The sequence below is a fragment of the Zeugodacus cucurbitae genome, chromosome X (assembly GCF_028554725.1).
Source record: "Zeugodacus cucurbitae isolate PBARC_wt_2022May chromosome X, idZeuCucr1.2, whole genome shotgun sequence".
NCBI classification, from domain to species: Eukaryota; Metazoa; Arthropoda; class Insecta; order Diptera; family Tephritidae; genus Zeugodacus; species Zeugodacus cucurbitae.
Window position 1 is genome coordinate 22,289,407 of NC_071672.1, and position 24,715 is coordinate 22,314,121.

Genomic DNA, 24,715 nt, shown 5'->3' on the forward strand with positions numbered 1-24,715 from the left:
CAAGACAAGACAAGACAAAACAAGACAAAACAACACAAGACAAGACAAGACAAGACAAGACAAGACAAGACAAGACAAGACAAGACAAGACAAGACAAGACAAGACAAGACAAGACAAGACAAGACAAGACAAGACAAGACAAGACAAGACAAGACAAGACAAGACAAGACAAGACAAGACAAGACAAGACAAGACAAGACAAGACAAGACAAGACAAGACAAGACAAGACAAGACAAGACAAGACAAGACAAGACAAGACAAGACAAGACAAGACAAGACAAGACAAGACAAGACAAGACAAGACAAGACAAGACAAGACAAGACAAGACAAGACAAGACAAGACAAGACAAGACAAGACAAGACAAGACAAGACAAGACAAGACAAGACAAGACAAGACAAGACAAGACAAGACAAGACAAGACAAGACAAGACAAGACAAGACAAGACAAGACAAGACAAGACAAGACAAGACAAGACAAGACAAGACAAGACAAGACAAGACAAGACAAGACAAGACAAGACAAGACAAGACAAGACAAGACAAGACAAGACAAGACAAGACAAGACAAGACAAGACAAGACAAGACAAGACAAGACAAGACAAGACAAGACAAGACAAGACAAGACAAGACAAGACAAGACAAGACAAGACATGACAAGACAAAACAACACAACACACGACATGCCATCACAAGACAAGACAAGACACGACAAGACAAGACAAGACAAGACAAGACAAGACAAGACAAGACAAGACAAGACAAGGCAAGACAAGACAAGACAAGATATGACAAGACAAGACAAGACAAGACAAGACAAGACAAGACAAGACAAGACAAGACAAGACAAGACAAGACAAGACAAGACAAGACAAGACCAGACAAGACAAGACAAGACAACACGACATACGACATGACATCACAAGACAAGACAAGACAAGACAAGACAAGACAAGACAAGACAAGACAAGACAAGACCAGACAAGACAAGACAAGACAAGACAAGACAAATCAAGACAAGACAAGACAAGACAAGACAAGACAAGACACGACAAGACAAGACAAGATAAGACATGACAAGACAAAACAAGACAAGACAAGACAAGACAAGACAAGACAAGACAAGACAAGACAAGACCAGACAAGACAAGACAAGACAAGACAAGCCAAGACAAGCCAAGCCAAGACAAGACAAGACAAGACAAGACAAGACAAGACAAGACAAGACCAGACAAGACAAGACAAGACAAGACAAGACAAGACAAGACAAGACAAGACAAGACAAGACAAGACAAGACAAGACAAGACAAGACAAGACAAGACAAGACAAGACAAGACAAGACAAGACAAGACAAGACAAGACAAGACAAGACAAGCCAAGACAAGCCAAGACAAGACAAGACAAGACAAGACAAGACAAGACAAGACAAGACAAATCAAGACAAGACAAGACAAGACAAGACAAGACACGACAAGACAAGACAAGACAAGACAAGACAAGACAAGACAAGACAAGACAAGCCAAGACAAGCCATGACAAGACAAGACATGACAAGACAAGACAAGACAAGACAAGACAGGACAAGACAAGACAAGACAAGACAAGACAAGAAAAGACAAGACAAGACAAGACAAGATAAGACAAGACAAGACAAGACAAGACCAGACAAGACATGACAAGACAAAACAACACAACACACGACATGACATGACATCACAAGACAAGACAAGACAAGACAAGACATGACAAGACAAAACAACACAACACACGACATGACATCACAAGACAAGACAAGATAAGACCAGACAAGACATGACAAGACAAGACAAGACAAGACAAGACAAGACAAGACAAGACAAGACAAGACAAGACAAGACAAGACAAGACAAGACAAGACAAGACAAGACAAGACAAGACAAGACAAGACAAGACAAGACAAGACAAGACAAGACAAGACAAGACAAGACAAGACAAGACAAGACAAGACAAGACAAGACAAGACAAGACAAGACAAGACAAGACAAGACAAGACAAGACAAGACAAGACAAGACAAGACAAGACAAGACAAGACAAGACAAGACAAGACAAGACAAGACAAGACAAGACAAGACAAGACAAGACCAGACAAGACAAGACAAGACAAGACAAGACAAGACAAGACAAGACAAGACACGACAAGACAAGACAAGACAAGACAAGACAAGACAAGACAAGCCAAGACAAGCCAAGACAAGACAAGACAAGACAAGACAAGACAAGACAAGACCAGACAAGACAAGACAAGACAAGACCAGACAAGACAAGACAAGACAAGACAAGACAAGACAAGACAGGACAAGACAAGACAAGACAAGACAAGACAAGAAAAGACAAGACAAGACAAGACAAGACAAGACAAGACAAGACATGACAAGACAAGACAAGACAAGATAAGACAAGACAAGACAAGACAAGACAAGACAAGACAAGACAAGACAAGACAAGACAAGACAAGACAAGACATGACAAGACAAAACAACACAACACACGACATGCCATCACAAGACAAGACAAGACACGACAAGACAAGACAAGACAAGACAAGACAAGACAAGACAAGACAAGACAAGACAAGACAAGACAAGACAAGACGAGACAAGACAAGACAAGACAAGACAAGACAAGACAAGACAAGACAAGACAAGACAAGACAAGACAAGACAAGACAAGACAAGACAAGACAAGACAAGACAAGACGAGACAAGACAAGACAAGACAAGACAAGACAAGACAAGACAAGACAAGACAAGAGAAGACAAGACAAGACAAAACAACACAACACACGACATGACATTACATGACAACATAAAACAAGACAAGACAAGACAAAACAAGACAAGAAAAGACAAGACAAAACAAGAAAAACAAGACAAGACAAGACAAGACAAGACAAGACAAGACAAGACAAGACAAGACACGACAAAACAACACAACACACGACATGACATTACATGACAAAACAAGACAAGAAAAGACAAGACAAAACAAGAAAAACAAGACAAGACAAGACAAGACAATATAAGACATGACAAGACAAAACAACACAACACACAACATGACAAGAGAAGACAAGACAAGGCAAGACAAGACAAGACACGACAAAACAACACAACACACGACATGACATTACATGACAAAACAAGACAAGACAAGACAAGACAAGACAAGACAAGACAAGACAAGACAAGACAAGACAAGACAAGACAAGACAAGACAAGACAAGACAAGACAAGACAAGACAAGACAAGACAAGACAAGACAAGACAAGACAAGACAAGACAAGACAAGACAAGACAAGACAAGACAAGACAAGACAAGACAAAACAACACAACACACGACATGACAAGACAAGACAAGAGAAGACAAGACAAGACAAAACAACACAACACACGACATGACATTACATGACAACATCAAACAAGACAAGACAAGACAAAACAAGACAAGACAAGACAAGACAAGACAAGACAAGACAAGACAAGACAAGACAAGACAAGACAAGACAAGACAAGACAAGACAAGACAAGACAAGACAAGACAAGACAGGACAAGACAAGACAAGACAAGACAAGACAAGACAAGACAAGACAAGACAAGACAAGACAAGACAAAACAACACAACACACGACATGACAAGACAAGACAAGAGAAGACAAGACAAGACAAAACAACACAACACACGACATGACATTACATGACAACATCAAACAAGACAAGACAAGACAAAACAAGACAAGACAAGACAAGACAAGACAAGACAAGACAAGACAAGACAAGACAAGACAAGACAAGACAAGACAAGACAAGACAAGACAGGACAAGACAAGACAAGACAAGACAAGACAAGACAAGACAAGACAAGACAAGACAAGACAAGACAAGACAAGACAAGACAAGCCAAGACAAGCCAAGACAAGACAAGACAAGACAAGACAAGACAAGACAAGACCAGACAAGACAAGACAAGACAAGACCAGACAAGACAAGACAAGACAAGACAAGACAAGACAAGACAGGACAAGACAAGACAAGACAAGACAAGACAAGACAAGACAAGACAAGACAAGACAAGACAAGACAAGACAAGACAAGACAAGACAAGACAAGACAAGACATGACAAGACAAAACAACACAACACACGACATGCCATCACAAGACAAGACAAGACACGACAAGACAAGACAAGACAAGACAAGACAAGACAAGACAAGACAAGACAAGACAAGACAAGACAAGACAAGACAAGACGAGACAAGACAAGACAAGACAAGACAAGACAAGACAAGACAAGACAAGACAAGACAAGACAAGACAAGACAAGACAAGACAAGACAAGACAAGACAAGACAAAACAACACAACACACGACATGACAAGACAAGACAAGAGAAGACAAGACAAGACAAAACAACACAACACACGACATGACATTACATGACAACATCAAACAAGACAAGACAAGACAAGACAAGACAGGACAAGACAAGACAAGACAAAACAACACAACACACGACATGACATGACATCACAAGACAAGACAAGACAAGACAAGACAAGACAAGACAAGACAAGACAAGACAAGACAAGACAAGACAAGACAAGACAAGACAAGACAAGACAAGACAAGACAAGACAAGACAAGACAAGACAAGACAAGACAAGACAAGACAAGACAAGACAAGACAAGACAAGACAAGACAAGACAAGACAAGACAAGACAAGACAAGACAAGACAAGACAAGACAAGACAAGACAAGACAAGACAAGACAAGACAAGACAAGACAAGACAAGACACGACAAGACAAGACAAGACAAGACAAGACAAGACAAGACAAGCCAAGACAAGCCAAGACAAGACAAGACAAGACAAGACAAGACAAGACAAGACCAGACAAGACAAGACAAGACAAGACCAGACAAGACAAGACAAGACAAGACAAGACAGGACAAGACAAGACAAGACAAGACAAGACAAGAAAAGACAAGACAAGACAAGACAAGACAAGACAAGACATGACAAGACAAGACAAGACAAGATAAGACAAGACAAGACAAGACAAGACAAGACAAGACAAGACAAGACAAGACAAGACAAGACAAGACAAGACAAGACATGACAAGACAAAACAACACAACACACGACATGCCATCACAAGACAAGACAAGACACGACAAGACAAGACAAGACAAGACAAGACAAGACAAGACAAGACAAGACAAGACAAGACAAGACAAGACAAGACAAGACAAGACAAGACAAGACAAGACAAGACAAGACGAGACAAGACAAGACAAGATAAGACAAGACAAGACAAGACAAGACAAGACAAGACAAGACAAGACAAGACAAGACAAGACAAGACAAGACAAGACAAGACAAGACAAGACGAGACAAGACAAGACAAGACAAGACAAGACAAGACAAGACAAGACAAGACAAAACAACACAACACACGACATGACATTACATGACAACATAAAACAAGACAAGACAAGACAAAACAAGACAAGTAAAGACAAGACAAAACAAGAAAAACAAGACAAGACAAGACAAGACAAGACAAGACAAGACAAGACAAGACAAGACAAGACAAGACAAGACAAGACACGACAAAACAACACAACACACGACATGACATTACATGACAAAACAAGACAAGAAAAGACAAGACAAAACAAGAAAAACAAGACAAGACAAGACAAGACAATATAAGACATGACAAGACAAAACAACACAACACACAACATGACAAGAGAAGACAAGACAAGACAAGACAAGACAAGACAAGACAAGACAAGACAAGACAAGACAAGACACGACAAAACAACACAACACACGACATGACATTACATGACAAAACCAGACAAGACAAGACAAGACAAGACAAGACAAGACAAGACAAGACAAGACAAGACAAGACAAGACAAGACAAGACAAGACAAGACAAGACAAGACAAGACAAGACAAGACAAGACAAGACAAGACAAGACAAGACGAGACAAGACAAGACAAGACAAGACAAGACAAGACAAGACAAGACAAGACAAGACAAGACAAGACAAGACAAGACAAGACAAGACAAGACAAGACAAGACAAGACGAGACAAGACAAGACAAGACAAGACAAGACAAGACAAGACAAGACAAGACAAGAGAAGACAAGACAAGACAAAACAACACAACACACGACATGACATTACATGACAACATAAAACAAGACAAGACAAGACAAAACAAGACAAGAAAAGACAAGACAAAACAAGAAAAACAAGACAAGACAAGACAAGACAAGACAAGACAAGACAAGACAAGACAAGACAAGACACGACAAAACAACACAACACACGACATGACATTACATGACAAAACAAGACAAGAAAAGACAAGACAAAACAAGAAAAACAAGACAAGACAAGACAAGACAATATAAGACATGACAAGACAAAACAACACAACACACAACATGACAAGAGAAGACAAGACAAGACAAGACAAGACAAGACAAGACAAGACAAGACACGACAAAACAACACAACACACGACATGACATTACATGACAAAACAAGACAAGACAAGACAAGACAAGACAAGACAAGACAAGACAAGACAAGACAAGACAAGACAAGACAAGACAAGACAAGACAAGACAAGACAAGACAAGACAAGACAAGACAAGACAAGACAAGACAAGACAAGACAAGACAAGACAAGACAAAACAACACAACACACGACATGACAAGACAAGACAAGAGAAGACAAGACAAGACAAAACAACACAACACACGACATGACATTACATGACAACATCAAACAAGACAAGACAAGACAAAACAAGACAAGACAAGACAAGACAAGACAAGACAAGACAAGACAAGACAAGACATGACAAGACAAGACAAGACAAGACAGGACAAGACAAGACAAGACAAGACAAGACAAGACAAGACAAGACAAGACAAGACAAGACAAGACAAGACAAGACAAGACAAGACAAGACAAGACAAGACAAGACAAGACAAGACAAGACAAGACAAGACAAGACAAGACAAGACAAGACAAGACAAGACAAGACAAGACAAGACAAGACAAGACAAGACAAGACAAGACAAGACAAGACAAGACAAGACAAGACAAGACAAGACAAGACAAGACAAGACAAGACAAGACAAGACAAGACAAGACAAGACAAGACAAGACAAGACAAGACAAGACAAGACAAGACCAGACAAGACAAGACAAGACAAGACAAGACAAGACAAGACAAGACAAGACAAGACACGACAAGACAAGACAAGACAGGACAAGACAAGACAAGACAAGACAAGACAAGCCAAGACAAGACAAGACCAGACAAGACAAGACAAGACAAGACCAGACAAGACAAGACAAGACAAGACAAGACAAGACAAGACAGGACAAGACAAGACAAGACAAGACAAGACAAGAAAAGACAAGACAAGACAAGACAAGACAAGACAAGACATGACAAGACAAGACAAGACAAGATAAGACAAGACAAGACAAGACAAGACAAGACAAGACAAGACAAGACAAGACAAGACAAGACAAGACAAGACATGACAAGACAAAACAACACAACACACGACATGCCATCACAAGACAAGACAAGACACGACAAGACAAGACAAGACAAGACAAGACAAGACAAGACAAGACAAGACAAGACAAGACAAGACAAGACAAGACGAGACAAGACAAGACAAGACAAGACAAGACAAGACAAGACAAGACAAGACAAGACAAGACAAGACAAGACAAGACAAGACAAGACAAGACAAGACAAGACAAGACAAAACAACACAACACACGACATGACAAGACAAGACAAGAGAAGACAAGACAAGACAAAACAACACAACACACGACATGACATTACATGACAACATCAAACAAGACAAGACAAGACAAAACAAGACAAGACAAGACAAGACAAGACAAGACAAGACAAGACAAGACAAGACAAGACAAGACATGACAAGACAAGACAAGACAAGATAGGACAAGACAAGACAAGACAAAACAACACAACACACGACATGACATGACATCACAAGACAAGACAAGACAAGACAAGACAAGACAAGACAAGACAAGACAAGACAAGACAAGACAAGACAAGACAAGACAAGACAAGACAAGACAAGACAAGACAAGACAAGACAAGACAAGACAAGACAAGACAAGACAAGACAAGACAAGACAAGACAAGACAAGACAAGACAAGACAAGACAAGACAAGACAAGACAAGACAAGACAAGACAAGACAAGACAAGACAAGACACGACAAGACAAGACAAGACAAGACAAGACAAGACAAGACAAGCCAAGACAAGCCAAGACAAGACAAGACAAGACAAGACAAGACAAGACAAGACAAGACCAGACAAGACAAGACCAGACAAGACAAGACAAGACAAGACAAGACAAGACAAGACAGGACAAGACAAGACAAGACAAGACAAGACAAGAAAAGACAAGACAAGACAAGACAAGACAAGACAAGACATGACAAGACAAGACAAGACAAGATAAGACAAGACAAGACAAGACAAGACAAGACAAGACAAGACAAGACAAGACAAGACAAGACAAGACAAGACAAGACATGACAAGACAAAACAACACAACACACGACATGCCATCACAAGACAAGACAAGACACGACAAGACAAGACAAGACAAGACAAGACAAGACAAGACAAGACAAGACAAGACAAGACAAGACAAGACAAGACAAGACAAGACAAGACAAGACAAGACAAGACAAGACAAGACAAGACGAGACAAGACAAGACAAGATAAGACAAGACAAGACAAGACAAGACAAGACAAGACAAGACAAGACAAGACAAGACAAGACAAGACAAGACAAGACAAGACGAGACAAGACAAGACAAGACAAAACAAGACAAGACAAGACAAGACAAGAGAAGACAAGACAAGACAAAACAACACAACACACGACATGACATTACATGACAACATAAAACAAGACAAGACAAGACAAAACAAGACAAGTAAAGACAAGACAAAACAAGAAAAACAAGACAAGACAAGACAAGACAAGACAAGACAAGACAAGACAAGACAAGACAAGACAAGACAAGACAAGACACGACAAAACAACACAACACACGACATGACATTACATGACAAAACAAGACAAGAAAAGACAAGACAAAACAAGAAAAACAAGACAAGACAAGACAAGACAATATAAGACATGACAAGACAAAACAACACAACACACAACATGACAAGAGAAGACAAGACAAGACAAGACAAGACAAGACAAGACAAGACAAGACAAGACAAGACAATATAAGACATGACAAGACAAAACAACACAACACACGACATGACAAGACAAGACAAGAGAAGACAAGACAAGACAAAACAACACAACACACGACATGACATTACATGACAACATCAAACAAGACAAGACAAGACAAAACAACACAACACACGACATGACATGACATCACAAGACAAGACAAGACAAGACAAGACAAGACAAGACAAGACAAGACAAGAGAAGACAAGACAAGACAAAACAACACAACACACGACATGACATTACATGACAACATAAAACAAGACAAGACAAGACAAAACAAGACAAGTAAAGACAAGACAAAACAAGAAAAACAAGACAAGACAAGACAAGACAAGACAAGACAAGACAAGACAAGACAAGACAAGACACGACAAAACAACACAACACACGACATGACATTACATGACAAAACAAGACAAGACAAGACAAGACAAGACAAGACAAGACAAGACAAGACAAGACAATATAAGACATGACAAGACAAAACAACACAACACACAACATGACAAGAGAAGACAAGACAAGACAAGACAAGACAAGACAAGACAAGACAAGACAAGACAAGACAAGACAAGACAATATAAGACATGACAAGACAAAACAACACAACACACGACATGACAAGACAAAACAACACAACACACGACATGACATTACATGACAACATCAAACAAGACAAGACAAGACAAAACAACACAACACACGACATGACATGACATCACAAGACAAGACAAGACAAGACAAGACAAGACAAGACAAGACAAGACAAGACAAGACAAGACAAGACAAGACAAGACAAGACAAGACAAGACAAGACAAGACAAGACAAGACAAGACAAGACAAGACAAGACAAGACAAGACAAGACAAGACAAGACAAGACAAGACAAGACAAGACAAGACAAGACAAGACAAGACAAGACAAGACAAGACAAGACAAGACAAGACAAGACAAGACAAGACAAGACAAGACAAAACAAGACAAGACAAGACAAGACAAGGCAAGATAAGGCAAGACAAGGCAAGACAAGACCAGACAAGACAAGACAAGACAAGACATGACAAGACAAAGCAACACAAGACACGACATGACATGACATGACAAGACAAGACAAGACAAGACAAGACAAGACAAGACAAGACAAGACAAGACAAGACAAAACAACACAACACACGACATGACATGACATGACAAGACAAGACAAGACATGACAATACACAACAAGACAGGACAAAACAATACAACACACGACATGACAAGACAAGACAAGACAAGACAAAGCAACACAAGACAAGACAAGACAAGACAAGACAAGACAAGACAAGACAAGACAAGACAAGACAAGACAAGACAAGCCAAGACAAGACAAGACAAGACAAGACAAGACAAGACAAGACAAGACAAGACAAGACAAGACAAGACAAGACAAGACAAGACAAGACAAGACAAGACAAGACAAGACAAGACAAGACAAGACAAGACAAGACAAGACAAGACAAGACAAGACAAGACAATACAAGACAAGACAAGACAAGACAAGACAAGACAAGACAAGACAAGACAAGACAAAACAACACACGACATGACATGACATGACATGACAAGACAAGACAAGACATGACAATACACAACAAGACAAGACAAAACAATACAACTCACGACATGACATGACATGACATGACAAGACAAAGCAACACAAGACACGACATGACATGACATGACAAGACAAGACAAAACAACACAAGACACGACAGGACAGGACAAGACAAGACAAGACAAGACAAGATAAGACATGACAAGACAAAACAAGACAAGACAAGACAAGACAAGACAAGACAAGAAAAACAAGACAAGACAAGACAAGACAAAACAACACAACACACGACATTACAAGACAAGACAAGACAAGAGAAGACAAGACAAGACAAAACAACACAACACACGACATTACATTACATGACAACATAAAACAAGACAAGACAAGACAAAACAAGACAAGAAAAGACAAGACAAAACAAGAAAAACAAGACAAGACAAGACAAGACAAGACAAGACAAGACAAGACAAGACAAGACAAGACAAGACAAGACAAGACAAGACAAGACAAGACACGACAAAACAACACAACACACGACATGACATTACATGACAAAACAAGACAAGAAAAGACAAGACAAAACAAGAAAAACAAGACAAGACAAGACAAGACAATATAAGACATGACAAGACAAAACAACACAACACACAACATGACAAGAGAAGACAAGACAAGACAAGACAAGACAAGACAAGACAAGACAAGACAAGACAAGACAAGACAAGACATGACAAGACAAAACAACACAACACACAACATGACAAGAGAAGACAAGACAAGACAAGACAAGACAAGACAAGACAAGACAAGACAAGACAAGACAAGACAAGACAAGACAAGACACGACAAAACAACACAACACACGACATGACATTACATGACAAAACAAGACAAGACAAGACAAGACAAGACAATATAAGACATGACAAGACAAAACAACACAACACACAACATGACAAGAGAAGACAAGACAAGACAAGACAAGACAAGACAAGACAGGACAAGAGAAGACAAGACAAGACAAGACCAGACAAGACAAGACAAGACAAGACAAGACAAGACAAGACAAGACAAGACAAGACAAGACAAGACAAGACAAGACAAGACAAGACAAGACAAGACAAGACAAGACAAGACAAGACAAGACAAGACAAGACAAGACAAGACAAGACAAAACAACACAACACACAACATGACAAGACAAGACAAGACAAGACAAGACAAGACAAGGCAAGACAAGACAAGACAAGATATGACAAGACAAGACAAGACAAGACAAGACAGGACAAGAGAAGACAAGACAAGACAAGACCAGACAAGACAAGACAAGACAAGACAAGACAAGACAAGACAAGACAAGACCAGACAAGACAAGACAAGACAAGACAAGTCAAGACAAGACAAGACAAGACAAGACAAGACAAGACAAGACAAGACACGACAAGACAAGATAAGACACGACAAGACAACTCAAGACAAGACAGGGCAGGTCAAGACAAGACAAGACAAGACAAGACAAGACAAGACAAGACAAGACAAGACAAGACAAGACAAGACAAGACAAGACAAGACAAGACAAGACAAGACAAGACAAGACAAGACAAGACAAGACAAGACAAGACAAGACAAGACAAGACAAGACAAGACAAGACAAGACAAGACAAGACAAGCCAAGACAAGACCAGACAAGACAAGACAAGACAAGGCAAGACAAGACAAGACAAGATATGACAAGACAAGACAAGACAAGACAAGACAGGACAAGATAAGACAAGACAAGACAAGACCAGACAAGACAAGACAAGACAAGACAAGTCAAGACAAGACAAGACAAGACAAGACAAGACAAGACACGACAAGACAAGATAAGACACGACAAGACAACTCAAGACAAGACAGGGCAGGTCAAGACAAGACAAGACAAGACAAGACAAGACAAGACAAGACAAGACAAGACAAGACAAGACAAGACAAGACAAGACAAGCCAAGCCAAGACAAGACCAGACAAGACAAGACAAGACAAGACAAGACAAGACAAGACAAGACAAGACAAGACAAAACAACACACCACACGACATGACATGACATCACAAGACAAGACAAGACAAGACATGACATGACAAGACAAAACAACACAACACACGACATGACATGACATCACAAGACAAGCCAAGACAAGACATGACAGGACAAGACAAGACATGACAAGACAAGACAAGACAAGACAAGACAGGACAAGACAAGACAAGACAAGACAAGACCAGACAAGACAAGACAAGACAAGTCAAGACAAGACAAGACAAGTCAAGACAAGACAAGACAAGACAAGACAAGACAAGACACGACAAGACAAGACAAGACAAGACAAGATAAGACATGACAAGACAGGACAAGACAAGACAAGACAAGACAAGACAAGACAAGACAAGACAAGACAAGACAAGACAAGACAAGACAAGATAAGACAAGACAAGACAAGACAAGACCAGACAAGACAAGACAAGACAAGTCAAGACAAGACAAGACAAGACAAGACAAGCCAAGACAAGACAAGACACGACAAGACAAGACAAGACAAGATAAGACATGACAAGACAACACAACACAAGACAAGACAAGACAAGACAAGACAAGACAAGACAAGACAAGACAAGACAAGACAAGACAAGACAGGACAAGACAAGACAAGACACGACAAGACCAGACAAGACAAGACAAGACAAGTCAAGACAAGACAAGACAAGTCAAGACAAGACAAGACAAGACAAGACAAGACACGACAAGACAAGACAAGACAAGATAAGACATGACAAGACAAAACAAGACAAGACAGGGCAGGACAAGACAAGACAAGACAAGACAAGACAAGACAAGACAAGATAAGACATGACAAGACAAAGCAAGACAAGACAAAACAAGACAAGACAAAACAACACAACACACGTCAGGACAGGACAAGACAAGACAAGACAAGACAAGGCAAGACAAGACAAGACAAGATATGACAAGACAAGACAAGACAAGACAAGACAGGACAAGACAAGACAAGACAAGACAAGACCAGACAAGACAAGACAAGACAAGACAAGTCAAGACAAGACAAGACAAGACAAGACAAGACAAGACACGACAAGACAAGATAAGACACGACAAGACAACTCAAGACAAGACAGGGCAGGTCAAGACAAGACAAGACAAGACAAGACAAGACAAGACAAGACAAGACAAGACAAGACAAGACAAGACAAGACAAGACAAGACAAGACAAGACAAGACAAGACAAGACAAGACAAGACAAGCCAAGACAAGCCAAGACAAGACCAGACAAGACAAGACAAGACAAGGCAAGACAAGACAAGACAAGATATGACAAGACAAGACAAGACAAGACAAGACAGGACAAGACAAGACAAGACAAGACAAGACCAGACAAGACAAGACAAGACAAGACAAGTCAAGACAAGACAAGACAAGACAAGACAACACAAGACACGACAAGACAACTCAAGACAAGACAGGGCAGGTCAAGACAAGACAAGACAAGACAAGACAAGACAAGACAAGACAAGACAAGACAAGACAAGACAAGACAAGACAAGACAAGACAAGACAAGCCAAGACAAGACAAGACAAGACAAGACAAGACAAGACAAGACAAGACAAGACAAGACAAGACAAGACAAGACAAGACAAGACATGACAAGACAAAACAACACACCACACGACATGACATGACATCACAAGACAAGACAAGCCAATATAAGACATGACAAGACAAGACAAGACAAGACAAGACAAGACAAGACAAGACAAGACAAGACAAGACAAGACAAGACAAGACAAGACAAGACAAGACAAGACAAGACAAGACAAGACAAGACAAGACAAGACAAGACACGACAAGACAAGACAAGACAAGACAAGATAAGACATGACAAGACAAAACAAGACAAGACAGGGCAGGACAAGACAAGACAAGACAAGACAAGACAAGACAAGACTAGACAAGACAAGACAAGATAAGACATGACAAGACAAAGCAAGACAAGACAAAACAAGACAAGACAAAACAACACAACACACGTCAGGACAGGACAAGACAAGACAAGACAAGACAAGGCAAGACAAGACAAGACAAGATATGACAAGACAAGACAAGTCAAGACAAGTCAAGACAAGACAAGACAAGACAAGACAAGACAAGACACGACAAGACAAGACAAGACAAGACAAGATAAGACATGACAAGACAGGACAAGACAAGACAAGACAAGACAAGACAAGACAAGACAAGACAAGACAAGACAAGACAAGACAAGACAAGACAAGACAAGACAAGACAAGACAAGGCAAGACAAGACAAGACAAGACAAGACAAGACCAGACAAGACAAGACAAGACAAGACAAGACAAGACATGACAAGACAAAACAAGACAAAACAACACAAGACAAGACAAGACAAGACAAGACAAGACAAGACAAGACAAGACAAGACAAGACAAGACAAGACAAGACAAGACAAGACAAGACAAGACAAGACAAGACAAGACAAGACAAGACAAGACAAGACAAGACAAGACAAGACAAGACAAGACAAGACAAGACAAGACAAGACAAGACAAGACAAGACAAGACAAGACAAGACAAGACAAGACAAGACAAGACAAGACAAGACAAGACAAGACAAGACAAGACAAGACAAGACAAGACAAGACAAGACAAGACAAGACAAGACAAGGCAAGACAAGACAAGACAAGACACGACATGACAAGACAAGACAAGACAAGACAAGACAAGACAAGACAAGACAAGACAAAACAATACAAGACAAAACAACACAACACAACACACGACATGACATGACATCACAAGACAAGACAAGACAAGACAAGACATGACAAGACAAAACAACACAACACAACACACGACATGACATGACATCACAAGACAAGACAAGACAAGACAAGACAAGACACGACATGACAAGACAAAGCAACACACCACACGACATGACATGACATCACAAGACAAGACACGACAATATAAGACATGACAAGACAAAACAACACAACACACAACATGACAAGACAAGACAAGACAAGACAGGACAAGACAAGACAAGACAAGACAAAACAACACACCACACGACATGTCATGACATCACAAGACAAGACAAGACAAGACAAGACAAGACAAGACATGGCAAGACAAAACAACACACCACAGACATGACATGACATCACAAGACAAGACAAGACAAGACAAGACAAGACAAGACAAGACAAGACAAGACAAGACAAGACAAGACAAGACAAGACAAGACAAGACAAGACAAGACAAGACATGACAAGACAAAACATCACAACACACGACATGACATGACATCACAAGACAAGACAAGACAAGACAAGACAAGACATGACAAGACAAAACAACACAACACACGACATGACAAGACAAGACAAGACAAGAGAAGACAAGACAAGACAAGACAAAACAACACAACACGCGACATGACATTACATGACAACATAAAACAAGACAAGACAAGTCAAGACAAGACAAGACAAGACAAGACAAGACAAGACAAGACAAGACAAGACAAGACAAGACCAGACAAGACAAGACAAGACAAGACAAGACAAGACAAAACAACACAACACACGACATGACAAGACAAGACAAGACAAGACAAGACAAGACAAGACAAAACAATACAAGACAAAACAACACAACACACGACATGACATTACATGACAACATAAAACAAGACAAGACAAGTCAAGACAAGACAAGACAAGACAAGACAAGACAAGACAAGACAAGACAAGACAAGACAAGACAAGACAAGACAAGACAAGACAAGACAAGACAAGACAAGACAAGACAAGACCAGACAAGACAAGACAAGACAAGACAAGACAAGACAAGACAAGACAAGACAAAACAATACAAGACAAAACAACACAACACACGACATGACATTACATGACAACATAAAACAAGACAAGACAAGTCAAGACAAGACAAGACAAGACAAGACAAGACAAGACAAGACAAGACAAGACAAGACAAGACAAGACAAGACAAGACAAGACAAGACAAGACAAGACAAGACAAGACAAGACAAGACAAGACAAGACAAGACAAGACAAGACAAGACAAGACAAGACAAGACAAGACAAGACAAGACAAGACAAGACAAGACAAGACAAGACAAGACAAGACAAGACAAGACAAGACAAGACAAGACAAGACAAGACAAGACAAGACAAGACAAGACAAGACAAGACAAGACAAGACAAGACAAGACAAGACAAGACAAGCCAAGACAAGCCAAGACAAGCCAAGACAAGCCAAGACAAGACAAGACAAGACAAGACAAGACAAGACAAGACAAGACAAGACAAGACAAGACCAGACAAGACAAGACAAGACAAGACCAGATAAGACAAGACAAGACAAGACAAATCAAGACAAGACAAGACAAGACAAGACAAGACACGACAAGACAAGACAAGACAAGATAAGACATGACAAGACAAAACAAGACAAGACAAGACAAGACACGACAAAACAACACAAGACACGACAAAACAACACAACACACGACATGACATTACATGACAAAACAAGACAAGAAAAGACAAGACAAAACAAGAAAAACAAGACAAGACAAGACAAGACAATATAAGACATGACAAGACAAAACAACACAACACACAACATGACAAGAGAAGACAAGACAAGACAAGACAAGACAAGACAAGACAAGACAAGACAAGACAAGACAAGACAAGACAAGACAAGACACGACAAAACAACACAACACACGACATGACATTACATGACAAAACAAGACAAGACAAGACAAGACAAGACAAGACAAGACAAGACAAGACAAGACAAGACAAGACAAGACAAGACAAGACAAGACAAGACAAGACAAGACAAGACAAGACAAGACAAGACAAGACAAGACAAGACAAGACAAGACAAGACAAGACAAGACAAGACAAGACAAGACACGACAAGACAAGACACGACAAGACAAGACAAGACAAGACAAGACAAGACAAGACAAGACAAGACAAGATAAGCCATGACAAGACAAGACAAGACAAGACAAGACAGGACAAGACAAGACAAGACAAGACAAGACAAGAAAAGACAAGACAAGACAAGACAAGACATGACAAGACAAGACAAGACAAGATAAGACAAGACAAGACAAGACAAGACAAGACAAGACAAGACCAGACAAGACATGACAAGACAAAACAACACAACACACGACATGACATGACATCACAAGACAAGACAAGACAAGACAAGACATGACAAGACAAAACAACACAACACACGACCTGACATCACAAGACAAGACAAGACAAGACAAGACAAGACAAGACAAGACAAGACAAGACAAGACAAGACAAGACAAGACAAGACAAGACACGACAAAACAACACAACACACGACATGACATTACATGACAAAACAAGACAAGAAAAGACAAGACAAAACAAGAAAAACAAGACAAGACAAGACATAACAAGACAAAACAAGACAAGACAAGACAAGACAAGACAAGACAAGACAAGACAAGACAAGACAAGACAAGACAAGACAAGACAAGACAAGACAAGACAAGACAAGACAAGACAAGACAAGACAAGACAAGACAAGACAAGACAAGACAAGGCAAGACAAGACAAGACAAGACACGACATGACAAGACAAGACAAGACAAGACAAAACAAGACAAGACAAGACAAAACAATACAAGACAAAACAACACAACACAACACACGACATGACATGACATCACAAGACAAGACAAGACAAGACAAGACATGACAAGACAAAACAACACAACACAACACACGACATGACATGACATCACAAGACAAGACAAGACAAGACAAGACAAGACAAGACACGACATGACAAGACAAAGCAACACACCACACGACATGACATGACATCACAAGACAAGACACGACAATATAAGACATGACAAGACAAAACAACACAACACACAACATGACAAGACAAGACAAGACAAGACAGGACAAGACAAGACAAGACAAGACAAAACAACACACCACACGACATGTCATGACATCACAAGACAAGACAAGACAAGACAAGACAAGACAAGACATGGCAAGACAAAACAACACACCACAGACATGACATGACATCACAAGACAAGACAAGACAAGACAAGACAAGACAAGACAAGACAAGACAAGACAAGACAAGACAAGACAAGACAAGACAAGACAAGACAAGACAAGACAAGACATGACAAGACAAAACATCACAACACACGACATGACATGACATCACAAGACAAGACAAGACAAGACATGACAAGACAAAACAACACAACACACGACATGACAAGACAAGACAAGACAAGAGAAGACAAGACAAGACAAGACAAAACAACACAACACGCGACATGACATTACATGACAACATAAAACAAGACAAGACAAGTCAAGACAAGACAAGACAAGACAAGACAAGACAAGACAAGACAAGACAAGACAAGACAAGACAAGACAAGACCAGACAAGACAAGACAAGACAAGACAAGACAAGACAAAACAACACAACACACGACATGACAAGACAAGACAAGACAAGACAAGACAAGACAAAACAATACAAGACAAAACAACACAACACACGACATGACATTACATGACAACATAAAACAAGACAAGACAAGTCAAGACAAGACAAGACAAGACAAGACAAGACAAGACAAGACAAGACAAGACAAGACAAGACAAGACAAGACAAGACAAGACAAGACAAGACAAGACAAGACAAGACCAGACAAGACAAGACAGGACAAGACAAGACAAGACAAGACAAGACAAAACAATACAAAACAAAACAACACAACACACGACATGACATTACATGACAACATAAAACAAGACAAGACAAGTCAAAACAAGACAAGACAAGACAAGACAAGACAAGACAAGACAAGATAAGACAAGACAAGACAAGACAAGACAAGACAAGACAAGACAAGACAAGACAAGACAAGACAAGACAAGACAAGACAAGACAAGACAAGACAAGACAAGACAAGACAAGACAAGACAAGACAAGACAAGACAAGACAAGACAAGACAAGACAAGACAAGACAAGACAAGACAAGACAAGACAAGACAAGACAAGACAAGACAAGACAAGACAAGACAAGACAAGACAAGACAAGACAAGACAAGACAAGACAAGACAAGACAAGCCAAGACAAGCCAAGACAAGACAAGACAAGACAAGACAAGACAAGACAAGACAAGACAAGACAAGACCAGACAAGACAAGACAAGACAAGACCAGACAAGACAAGACAAAACAAATCAAGACAAGACAAGACAAGACAAGACAAGACACGACAAGACAAGACAAGACAAGATAAGACATGACAAGACAAAACAAGACAAGACAAGACAAGACACGACAAAACAACACAAGACACGACAAAACAACACAACACACGACATGACATTACATGACAAAACAAGACAAAACAAGACAAGACAAGACAAGACAAGACAAAACAATACAAGACAAAACAACACAACACACGACATGACATTACATGACAACATAAAACAAGACAGGACAAGTCAAGACAAGACAAGACAAGACAAGACAAGACAAGACAATATAAGACATGACAAGACAAAACAACACAACACACAACATGACAAGAGAAGACAAGACAAGACAAGACAAGACAAGACAAGACAAGACAAGACAAGACAAGACAAGACAAGACAAGACAAGACACGACAAAACAACACAACACACGACATGACATTACATGACAAAACAAGACAAGACAAGACAAGACAAGACAAGACAAGACAAGACAAGACAAGACAAGACAAGACAAGACAAGACAAGACAAGACAAGACAAGACAAGACAAGACAAGACAAGACAAGACAAGACAAGACAAGACAAGACAAGACAAGACAAGACAAGACAAGACAAGACAAGACAAGACAAGACAAGACAAGACAAGACAAGACAAGACAAGACAAGACAAGACAAGACAAGACAAGACAAGACAAGACAAGACAAGACAAGACAAGACAAGACAAGACAAGACACGACAAGACAAGACACGACAAGACAAGACAAGACAAGACAAGACAAGACAAGATAAGCCATGACAAGACAAGACAAGACAAGACAAGACAGGACAAGACAAGACAAGACAAGACAAGACAAGAAAAGACAAGACAAGACAAGACAAGACATGACAAGACAAGACAAGACAAGATAAGACAAGACAAGACAAGACAAGACAAGACAAGACAAGACCAGACAAGACATGACAAGACAAGACAAGAAAAGACAAGACAAGACAAGACAAGACATGACAAGACAAGACAAGACAAGATAAGACAAGACAAGACAAGACAAGACAAGACAAGACAAGACCAGACAAGACATGACAAGACAAAACAACACAACACACGACATGACATGACATCACAAGACAAGACAAGACAAGACAAGACATGACAAGACAAAACAACACAACACACGACCTGACATCACAAGACAAGACAAGACAAGACAAGACAAGACAAGACAAGACAAGACAAGACAAGACAAGACAAGACAAGACAAGACAAGACAAGACACGACAAAACAACACAATACACGACATGACATTACATGACAAAACAAGACAAGAAAAGACAAGACAAAACAAGAAAAACAAGACAAGACAAGACATAACAAGACAAAACAAGACAAGACAGGGCAGGGCAAGACAAGACACGACAAGACAAGACAAGACAAGACAAGACAAGACATGACAAGACAAAACAAGACAAGACAAGACAAGACAAGACAAGACAAGACAAGACAAGACAAGACAAGACAAGACAAGACATGACAAGACAAAACATCACAACACACGACATGACATGACATCACAAGACAAGACAAGACAAGACAAGACAAGACAAGACAAGACAAGACAAGACAAGACAAGACAAGACATGACAAGACAAAACAACACAACACACGACATGACATCACAAGACAAGACAAGACAAGACAATATAAGACATGACAAGACAAAACAACACAACACACAACATGACAAGAGAAGACAAGACAAGACAAGACAAAACAAGACAAGACAAGACAAGACAAGACAAGACAAGACAAGACACGACAAAACAACACAACACACGACATGACATTACATGACAAAACAAGACAAGAAAAGACAAGACAAAACAAGAAAAACAAGACAAGACAAGACAAGACAATATAAGACATGACAAGACAAAACAACACAACACACGACATGACAAGACAAGACAAGACAAGAGAAGACAAGACAAGACAAGACAAAACAACACAACACACGACATGACATTACATGACAACATAAAACAAGACAAGACAAGTCAAAACAAGACAAGACAAGACAAGACAAGACAAGACAAGACAAGACAAGACAAGACAAGACAAGACAAGACAAGACAAGACAAGACAAGACAAGACAAGACAAGACAAGACAAGACAAGACAAGACAAGACAAGACAAGACAAGACAAGACAAGACAAGACAAGACAAGACAAGACAAGACAAGACAAGACAAGACAAGACAAGACAAGACAAGACAAGACAAGACAAGACAAGACAAGACAAGACAAGACAAGACAAGACAAGACAAGACAAGACAAGACAAGACAAGACAAGACAAGACAAGACAAGACAAGACCAGACAAGACAAGACAAGACAAGACAAGACAAGACAAGACAAGACAAGACAAGACAAGACAAGACAAGACACGACAAGACAAGACAAGACAAGATAAGACAAGACAAGACAAGACAAGACAAGACAAGACAAGACCAGACAAGACATGACAAGACAAAACAACACAACACACGACATGACATGACATCACAAGACAAGACAAGACAAGACAAGACAAGACATGACAAGACAAAACAACACAACACACGACCTGACATCACAAGACAAGACAAGACAAGACAAGACAAGACAAGACAAGACAAGACAAGACAAGACAAGACAAGACAAGACACGACAAAACAACACAACACACGACATGACATTACATGACAAAACAAGACAAGAAAAGACAAGACAAAACAAGAAAAACAAGACAAGACAAGACATAACAAGACAAAACAAGACAAGACAGGGCAGGGCAAGACAAGACACGACAAGACAAGACAAGACAAGACAAGACAAGACATGACAAGACAAAACAAGACAAGACAAGACAAGACAAGACAAGACAAGACAAGACAAGACAAGACAAGACAAGACAAGACATGACAAGACAAAACATCACAACACACGACATGACATGACATCACAAGACAAGACAAGACAAGACAAGACAAGACAAGACAAGACAAGACAAGACAAGACATGACAAGACAAAACAACACACGACATGACATCACAAGACAAGACAAGACAAGACAATATAAGACATGACAAGACAAAACAACACAACACACAACATGACAAGAGAAGACAAGACAAGACAAGACAAAACAAGACAAGACAAGACAAGACAAGACAAGACAAGACAAGACACGACAAAACAACACAACACACGACATGACATTACATGACAAAACAAGACAAGAAAAGACAAGACAAAACAAGAAAAACAAGACAAGACAAGACAAGACAATATAAGACATGACAAGACAAAACAACACAACACACGACATGACAAGACAAGACAAGACAAGAGAAGACAAGACAAGACAAGACAAAACAACACAACACACGACATGACATTACATGACAACATAAAACAAGACAAGACAAGTCAAAACAAGACAAGACAAGACAAGACAAGACAAGACAAGACAAGACAAGACAAGACAAGACAAGACAAGACAAGACAAGACAAGACAAGACAAGACAAGACAAGACAAGACAAGACAAGACAAGACAAGACAAGACAAGACAAGACAAGACAAGACAAGACAAGACAAGACAAGACAAGACAAGACAAGACAAGACAAGACAAGACAAGACAAGACAAGACAAGACAAGACAAGACAAGACAAGACAAGACAAGACAAGACAAGACAAGACAAGACAAGACAAGACAAGACAAGACAAGACAAGACAAGACAAGACAAGACAAGACAAGACAAGACAAGACAAGACAAGACAAGACAAGACCAGACAAGACAAGACCAGACAAGACAAGACAAGACAAGACAAGACAAGACAAGACAAGACAAGACAAGACAAGACAAGACACGACAAGACAAGACAAGACAAGACAAGACAAGCCAAGACAAGCCAAGACAAGCCAAGACAAGACAAGACAAGACAAGACAAGACAAGACAAGACAAGACAAGACCAGACAAGGCAAGACAAGACAAGACAAGACCAGACAAGACAAGACAAGACAAGACAAATCAAGACAAGACAAGACAAGACAAGACAAGACAAGACACGACAAGACAAGACAAGACAAGACAAGACAAGACAAGACAAGACAAGACAAGATAAGCCATGACAAGACAAGACAAGACAAGACAAGACAAGACAAGACAAGACAAGACAAGACAAGACAAGACAAGACAAGACAAGACAAGACAAGACAAGACAAGACAAGACAAGACAAGACAAGA